Source organism: Vespula vulgaris, chromosome 16 (assembly GCF_905475345.1).
Source record: "Vespula vulgaris chromosome 16, iyVesVulg1.1, whole genome shotgun sequence".
Taxonomy (NCBI): domain Eukaryota; kingdom Metazoa; phylum Arthropoda; class Insecta; order Hymenoptera; family Vespidae; genus Vespula; species Vespula vulgaris.
The window spans coordinates 2,222,597-2,232,500 of record NC_066601.1 but is presented as its reverse complement, the minus strand read 5'-3'; the positions used below and the strand labels follow the sequence as shown (position 1 = coordinate 2,232,500).

General features: G+C 28.5%; 1 protein-coding gene across 19 annotated transcripts in view; it reads left to right on the top strand.

Moving 5' to 3' along the window:
* The window catches only part of LOC127069809 (catenin delta-2), a 69,080-nt gene that overhangs the window by 20,577 nt on the left and 38,599 nt on the right, over nucleotides 1-9,904 (top strand). The gene's annotated exons all lie outside the window — the stretch shown is intronic.

Genomic DNA, 9,904 nt, shown 5'->3' with positions numbered 1-9,904 from the left:
GAATTTCTAACATTATTTCCAAATATTTTTTGTATCCTATTTATCTTATACTTGGGAATAGTATCCAGGGAAATTTTTAATGCGAAGAAAAATATGTACATATTTATATAGTTACGTGTCTACCTATTTACGTGTTATCTATGTGTTATTTGATTCGAAAAGCGAGTTTATATCTCTAGTTCCGATCTGTAAATCATTAATTCATGCTTGTTCAAAAGTATCATTTTACATATGCTACAAGATCATTTTCAACCCGTAGTCCATTCTCCGTTTTCACGAACTAAATATTATACTATTTCTCTCTCTCTTTTTCTCTCGTCTCTCTCTTTCTCTGTATATATATATATTTTTTTTACTCATTTATTTTTCCCTTCGTTTAGAACCCACGCTATTTCTATATTATCATTTCTTATATTTTTAATAAGATTACTATTTGTTTTAATTAATGAATTATAGAATTTGTTTGGTAAGACAATGTTTTGATTAATCAGTTAAAGATACAATGGAGATTTGTATTATGGGAAATATCTGCTTATTTAGAAACATAATAATTTAATATTAATCAAGAACACGGTTATTTATAATAGAAATATCTATGTTATTTAAGAAAATAATATAACTATCTAGGAAATGAAATCGTCGTTGTTAATTTTGTTTCTTGAATTTTCTCTTTTATCTTTTCTTTTTTCTATATTTATTTCTTATCCTTTAATTAAGAAAATTAAGATTGCTCTTTTTTATTATAACGAATTACTTATCTCAACCTGTATTCATAATATATTCTTTAATTTTTTAATTTATTTTATACGTAGTCAAAAAAATATTACTTTGTACTGATGAATATATTTTTTCTTCTCCCTCTCTTTAATAGAGAGCATAAGCATAAGTACGTTGCCTCTGATGGTCAGGTTTTTTGTTAGAGTTTTCGTTACCCTTCTCTTCTATTCCTAATTTTATTTTATTTTTTTTCTCTCATTTCTTTTTATCTTTTCCTTTTTACTCTTCACTTCCGTTCGTTTCCCGGATATTCGCCCCATGACGTGTAAAAAATTTAATATGCCAGACACCATTATGGAATAAAGCTCCGGGCGACGTTGGCCCACATTTCGAATTCGCGTCCTGTTTTCCCACACGTATACGTATACATACAGTAATACAGGTATGTAAGTTTATATGTGCATGTATATTATGTACGTGTATTTACTGTGTATCTATGTATATGTGTACACGTATGCGTATGCATGTTGGCGTAAAAACGTATATCTCGTTCTGTCCCGTGAAAATTATCAATTCAAGGTGTAGATATCAAATCTCGTGACTCGTTGACCCGACATTTCTCTACTTTTCTACCAACTCTCACCCCTTTCTTCCTCTCTCTTTCCCCTATCGTCCTATTCCCCACTCTGATCTCCACCTCCTCCTCCTTTTTCTCCTCATCTCGCTATCCTACTTCTTTATACGGATTTTGCATATGAAATTCAACTTTTTTTTTGCGAATCACATTCGTATTCAGTTTGCAAACCAAGTTCGAACTTACTTTTTTGCGAGTGGAACTTTTCTAAAAAGAGGTCTTTTGCTTTTCTTTCTTTCTTTCTTTCTTTCTTTTTTTTTTCCCTTGAATCTTAACAATAAGTGATACTATTTAATGTTAATTTTGTTGTCGAGAAATGAAAAAGTTTTATAATACTGATTTAATCTATGATTAAAAAACTTCACTTTCGAGTGCATCCTTAAAAAACAATATTTTGCAGTTATTTTTTATCTCAGAAAATCGAAAGTCGATAAATCCTCGTAGAAAAAGTCGATTTGTGAGAGATTGAATTTTGATTTGCAAAAAGTCTCCATATCTTCATTCTTATTTTTTCGTTTCGTTTCGTTTCGTTTCGTTTCGTTTTCTTTTATCTTTTCTTTCCTTCTTTTTCTTTTATTTTCTTTCTTACTTTCTTCCTTTTTTTTATTTTACTCGTTCGCTACGTTTTAACCATTCAATTCTAGACTTTTTCCCTGTTTGCAATCGTCTCCAGTTGGTCGTCTTCTTTTTTATCTTCACGAGTAACGAGACTACTTTCGGAATTTCGTGCTCACGGAACTATTCGTGCCAAATTCTTCTTAACCTGATTTCTCTCTCTCTCTCTCTCTCTCTTTCTCTATTTCTTTCTCTTTCTTTCTTGCCTCTTCAATTCGTATAATCATTCGTATTATTACGTCTTTAAAGTCCTCTAGGATAAACGATGTCTCTATCTCTTTCTTTCTTTCTTTCTTTCTTTTTATCTCTCCTTCTTTCGTTCTTTCTTTTCTTCTTTCTTTATTTCTTTCTCTCTCTTTTTCCCTTTATCTTCTTTTCTTCGTTATTCGTGATAAACCGTGTAACGATCGTTAACACTGAAACTACGTAGAACTGATATATAACAGGCAAGGCACCTATAACACGGTTTATTCGTACCATGTTATATCGAACCGTGTTACGTGAATTTACATGTAACGTATGTATATGTATTTACTTACTTTTGTATCCCATCGGGAGTTTACAATGACTTCTACCTAGATACGGTATATACAATATATTAATTTACAATACATGGAAATTCAGAAAAAAGAAAAAAGAATAAACAAACGAGAAACAAGAAAAAAGATAAAGCAAATATTTCAAGTATTTAAAACAAAATATATAAAATGAAAAATTGAATTTATAAAAGCGAATTAATAAAAAAAAAAGTTTTATCATAATTCGAAATTATATCGTAAGTTTTATATCAATCGAATATAATAGATATTCTCATCGTGATACTCCTGTCGAAAATATATCATCGATTTTCTTTCTTTCTTTCTTTCTTCTTTTTCCTTTTTTAATAGACTTAATCTCGTGTTATATGTTCATGAATATTTAATCTAATCGAATTAGTCTTATTTAAAGTTTTATGCGGTGGTTTTGTATAAAGACGATCATAATAAAGTATTGTCCGTAACAGCAACTGTTTCATTATAACATCGGTCTTCTTTGTTTTGTGAAATGTTTGATACGGTATATGCGTGCTATGTGTGTGTTTGTGTATGTATTGGAGGGTTTATGGAATTTTTATACTGTGTTGTATTAAAATCGTGTTCTCAGAGTACCGCGTTATAGGAGGGTTGTATGCCTGTGTTAATGCTTGGATACGGTATGTGCATTCAACGGTTTATGCAATTTTTATATTCTACTATTATTAAAATCGTGTTCTCACAGTATACCGAGGTTATGGGAGGTTACTACCAAATATTTATTTATTTTTCTTTTTTTCTTTTTTTCTTTTTTTTTAACGCATTACATCGAAACTGCGTTTTCAGAGCACCGTATTATATGAGAGGATTTTCCTGTGCCAATGAGTAAGATACGGTGTGTACATTAGAACATTTATGCAATTTTTATACCAAGTTATTATTAAAAGCGTTAATTCAGAGTACTGTTGTTTTATATATAATAAGAGCGTTGTCCATAAATAAGACCGAACTAGTCAAAATGTCTGTTGGTTTGATATTAATCCTTTTGGTTTCCACAGCTAACTTGACTGTAAATACTCCGAGTATAACGTCCATTATTCATAGTGCTCTCTCAAAATATTATTACGTTATTGGTACTTATGTTATTATATTATTATTATTATTATTATTATTATTATTATTATTATTATTATTATTATTATTACAGATGTTAAAATAAGTGCAAATGATTGAAAAAATAATAATTGTTTGCTAAGAAAATATCAAGATGTAATGTGATGTCATTACTCTTTATTCGTGCAGAATTTTTCTCGAGCGACTATATTGGATTACCTTTAGTAAGGATAAAAGTTAGGTCGAAGAAAAAAAAAAAGAAAAAGAAATTACATCACGTCCAACTTAATGCAAGTAATAATAATATATAAATAATAAAATAATATAATAATATTAGTACACACAATTTTATCGAAAACAGTTATGTATCATTTAAGAAAGAAAGGGTTAAGTCGAAAAACAAAATTAAATTAAATTTCGTACAACTTAATGCAAATATTAATAATAATATTAAGCAAAATAAATGTTAATACAATATAATATACATATGGTTTTATCGAAAGCAGCTCATTTATATCGTTTGACAAATATATCGTTAAAACGATAACATCATTTTCTAATCTTTCATAAGATCAATAAAAACAGATACATTTTCTTTCCATCGTTCTTTTTATTTATAGTTCTTCTCGTTCTTTTCTTTTCTTTTCTTTTTTTTTTCATTTTTATTTGTAAAAATATTAATTGTTGACAGAAAGAAGAGAAATTTAAGGAAAGAAACGAGTAGGTTAAAGGAAAAGTAGACACATTGGGATGTAGCTAAAGACCGACCGATATTTTTCTTCGTTTAATTTCCGGTCTCGTTTGGCCTGACGTGCGCACACATTCTATTCTGAGTTTGTTCGTTCGTTCGTTCGTTCATTCATTCATACATACATTCATTCTCGTTTACCTACTTTCCTTCAATTTCCCATAAGATCGTCATCGTTGTCGTTGTCGTTGTCGTTGTCGTTGTCGTTGTCGTTGTCGTTGTCGTTGTCGTTGTCGTTGTCGTTGTCGTTGTCGTTGAAGAAATTTGTAGTTCATAAGTTCATGTATCCGAGACGAAGTTTCAGGTTCGGAAAATAGTTTTCTCTATTGGTGGCTTCATAGAAGGTTCTTCTATAATCTTATCGATCATGTGAACTGTAACGAGGACGAGGTGATTCTAGGAATCAATGGTATAGTATACGACTATGAACAAATTATGCGACTACTTAGCTTACTTTTTTTCTTTTCTCTTTTCTCTCTCTCTCTCTTTTTTTTTTTAGATTAAAGTGTGTGACTTTAATTCTAGGGAATTATTAATATATTAATCAATTTGATTTAATTTAATAAGAACTATGTTATACGTATATAATAATTTAGTACAATAATATAATTTTTTTTATTGGTTTGCAATAAAAAAATTGTGGCAATTTTTATTCATTAGTTACCCGATCTAATATTTATCTTATTAATTAGTACAATATTTTTTTTCTTTTTTTCTAAGAATTACACGGCATAATTAATTAATGAATAATAAAAATTAAAAAAAAATAATAATAATAATTATTATTATTATTCTAAGTTGTTGAAAAAATTCATTTAAAGAGAACAACATAGAAAAGAAAAGGATAAAAAAGAAAGGAGTAAGATATTTCATTAAAAATGAACATAAGTGCTCATTAGTACTAATAAGATATGTGTTACGTTAACGACGATGAAATCGTTGGTTTTTTAAGAGTCTTGACTTTAATATACATATAAATATGCCTGTCTTTTCTACTAAAGATCATTCTATGATAATAGAACAAATTAGGATAATGCCTTCCTCCTTAACATGATTATAAACTCAGTTGGATGGTACTTTCTCCGATGATGATGTTGCGAAAATCGCACGAATATATAATGGATATACATACATACAAACATACATACATACATACATACATATATATATATATATATGCGTTGGTATATGTGTGTATGCGTGTGTGTGTGCGTAATTCAATTCTTGGAGAATATTCTCAGACCAGGCGGTTGTTCAGCACTTTTCCGTAAGAGAGAATGTTAAAAAAAAAAAAAAAACTAAGAAAAAAGAAAAGGACAAGAGGAGAGAAAAGGAAAGAAAATAGAAAAGAGAGAAGAAGGAAAGAAGAAATATATATATATATATAATATATATGTGAACGTTGTTCGCTGTTGAAAAGGTTACCAGTACGAATTTAACGAAGCACGTTTCGATGTTTCAGCGAAGAAAGAAATTCTTGTCTGGTTTGCTGACAAATCCAAAAATTTTTACGAACTTCTTTCCTCCAATTTCTTGTTTCCTTTCTTTTTCTTTTGTTTTTGTTTCATTTTTTTTGGATCTTCCCTTTTAACAGCATGGAAGTTCCAAAAGTTTCTGGACGATTTAAAAAAATCGATTATTACTTTTCCGAGACTTTTCGTATCGATCTTATTTTCGAATTGTTAAAACTATTTAAACGAAGTATCAAACGTTTTAAAGTATGATAAAACAAAATACTTCGAAAAAGGAATTAATCGTTTCGTAAAATAAATTACTTAGGAAACATTTAGCTTAGCCTATATCTATCCTTGACATTTACTTAAAAATATCACTTTTAAACGTGAACACAATCAAATGTAAGACAACAGAACGAACTGTTCGAATGTTCTCTCTTTCTCTACATTGAACATTGAACATGGCGAAAGGCCATTCGTTACCACGTAACTCTTCCGGACCTTTCGACAAAGCTACAAACGACAAACGTCCATTGTCGAACTCGTAGAACCGATAACGCCTAACACAACGATCAAGTGTTCCCTTTCCTCTTTAATGTGGAAAGCTGAAACTGAAGTTTCTCTCTTTTTCTTTTTCCTTATTCTTATTCTTTTCCCTTTGTTCCAATGATCTCGATAATTTTCTCTCCAATGATCTAGTTTACTCGGTCGGTCACGTAATTCTTCAATTTCCTTTTAAACATTTGACCTTTTGTTCTCTTTTCTTTCTTTTCTCTCTCTGTCTCTCTTTGTGTGTGTGTGTGTGTGTATCTGTGTGTGTGTGTGTTTCGTTTCTCCTTTTTTAAATATCATTTAAAATAGTTTCTTTTTTAATCTATGTAACATCGTGTAATTTTAAAGTCGTATATTTATATGCACAGAATGAGTCACTAGCTATTATCATCTCAAATATGGTATATAGTGTAATAATGCGTGTAAGTACGTATGCACTTGTGAAAAAATATGACCGTGAATATCTAGTACACGTTGAATCATTCGTATTTTTTTTTCCCTCTTATGTTGTTTTATAACTTCGAAAAAAAAAAAGGAAACGAAAAAGAAAAGATACGTGCTTGTTAGAGTGGAGCATGAATCATCGGACATTTTTTCTCTTTTTTTTTTTTTTTTGTTGAACACGATCTCAAAAGTATTGCTATTAATGTCGTAGAATTTTAATAAAATTAATTTGAAATCGATCGCGAAAAATGGAGAGTCGTTTTTTAATTATATTATAAATAAAAATATCTTCTAATGTTCTTTCGATATAAGTTGAAATTTAAAAAAAAGAAACAAAATTTCTTTTTTTTTTTTTTTACATTACAGAATAACAAGCTTGATCGAAGTATTCGACGGTATAAAAAATGTATGACTTCGTTAAAAGAAAAAAAAGATAAGAGAAGCAAAAAAGAATAAAGCGAACTTGACCTTCACATGTCCTCTATGTAATCCTGTAACAAAAAGAAAAAACGCTAATGTCGACGAACACGTGTGCACCCTTGAACATTCATAGAGCTTTCTCTCTAGAGCCATATATAGCACCATAGAGAATATTTGTCGTTGAGGATTCATTGGACGTTCGTTCAGATAAAGATTATATTTAAAAAATAGAAAAAAAAAAAGAAAAGAGTTTAGATATTTTTAGTTAAGCACGTAACGTTCGGGAATGTTTTAATTCAATTAAAACAATTTCTAAATAAAATAGTTCGCCGATATTTTATATAATATATAACAGATGGTCAGTATTTATGAACGCAGATGCTAATTTAATGCAACTCTGACATTTAATTATTTGTATTGACCAATTACATCACTTATTGATACTTTATTATAAATACTGTCGAAAATATTTACATATATTTTCGATTTATTTTATAAAAAGACTTAATTAATAAAAACACTGATCAAATAAATTTCTTTTTACTATCCTATCGAAGGAAAAGAAGTAAATGATAAAAAAATAAAAAGAAGAAAAATTAAATGAAAATGAAAAAGCAAAAAAGAAAAAAAGAAGAAACTGGCTAACGCTAAGATATTTGATGTCATATTTTACGAACTTTTGCAAAATTTTTTCGTTTCTATGTGGGTTATCTTTTCGTTAATTCGACGATATGCATATAGTTGTCAACGGTAACTCTAAGTCCTTGAAGTGGTGCTTCCGTTGCAGCTTCGTTGGAGCTCGAATTCATGCTTTTGCATACAAACTAACGAGAAAGAAACATATGTCACGAACTCCAGTTTCATCTTCGTCATTTAAAATAAATTGCTTTTTGAATATACATATACGTGTACATATATATATATATATATATATATATATATATATATATATATATTCTTTTTTTTCCAAGCACAATATGAAGCTTTAGCCATCCATTCCCATCCATCGTGTTTGATGAAAGGCTACTGCAGCTCGTAAATATATATATTTTTTGGTTGAGTTCCCCATTCACAATAAAATAATAACAAGTTCTAAAAACTCCTTATAACAAAACAGTCATTGAAAATTGAATGACTTCTTCAATTGACATATTCGTTTTCTATTTCAAGTTTGAAAATACAATTTGTTGATTTTACGAAGAACTATGAAATATTTTTATAATGACCTCCTTGCCGATTATAAAATTATACTTAACGATTAGTATTGTTTAAGTCGTGGTATAAGCTTCACGTTATGTAATTTTTTTTTTTTTAAATATATAAACAAAAAAATTATATAATCGTATAATCGACGTATCACTTGTAAAACAACTACTCGATTAACAAACGTGTGAATTTAGAAATTTCATTCCCAATTTCGGCTCGTGTAATCGTTATCATGGATCATATATTCTAATTATAAGTTAGTTAGTTTGGATTTAATCTAAAAGTTGAACAATTAGTCGTGAGGAATTCTCTCTACGTTCCATAACTTATCTCTTAACTTCCGAATTAATTTCGACGAAGCGAGACTGCCGTTAGTTTCATGATACATACATATATGCATATATAAATACATACATAAAATATATACGTACGTACATGAATATACCGGATGTTCAAAATAAAACGTTACAAATTTTTATCTATTATGAAATAAGATTTTCTTTCTCTTCCTTTATTTTATTTTATTTTATTTTATTTTATTTTATTTTTTTTAACAAAATTATTCAGGGCAGTAGTTATCCGCTTTCAAGAATGAAACATTGTGATATTCGTTGTTGTTTTTTTTTTTTTTTTAATTTAATGGAACATTTCATGTTTATTTCAAGGTCAATTTTGTTTTTTTTTTTTTCAAACAGGAACTTATAGTCTTTTATAATGGCAACATGTTTTACGTAAAAGACGAAAAAAAGAGAAGCTTGAAATATTTTTTAATCCAACTTTAATTTTCATTGATATTTTATTAAATATTTTGACACTTTCGAAATTTGAAAAATGTCGATAACCAGCAACTTCATTTCTTCTTTTTTTTTTTTTTTGAGAAAAAATATAATACAAAAGATAAAAAAATGTTTATTACGGGCTAATGAATTTAATTTCAAGGACTATCTCTGCACACTATTGCGTACGAAACACGTAGTATTTAATTAGCGTTTAATTATTATTTCCTACATTCTTCTGACGCGAATTTGCGTGAACGTCAGTCCGAGCGTAGACATTAGATTACGCAAATAAGAAAAATCTGATCTATTAAAATTCCACGAACGTTTGAAAAATTAAAATATTTTTTTTCATCTCTTGCACCATTCCTCTTCGAAAGCTACGTGATCTATTTTGTCATAAATATCTTAGAAAATTGAATCTGAGTCTGAAAAAAAAAATATATTTTAAACATACATCTTGCTATTGCAAAAAAATGTAGGTTTCCGTAAAAAAAAAGAAAAGAAAAAAAAGAAGAAATTGATCCTGAAATAAAACTCGATAAATACCGTAATATTTCATAATGTTTTCCCGTTGTAATCGGATAACTTTTGTTTGAAAAATTATTCAAAATAATTCCGTGTTTACGACATAAAAATGCATAACGTTTTGTTTTATATATCCGGTATATATAATAATAATAATAATAATAATAATAATAATAATAATAATA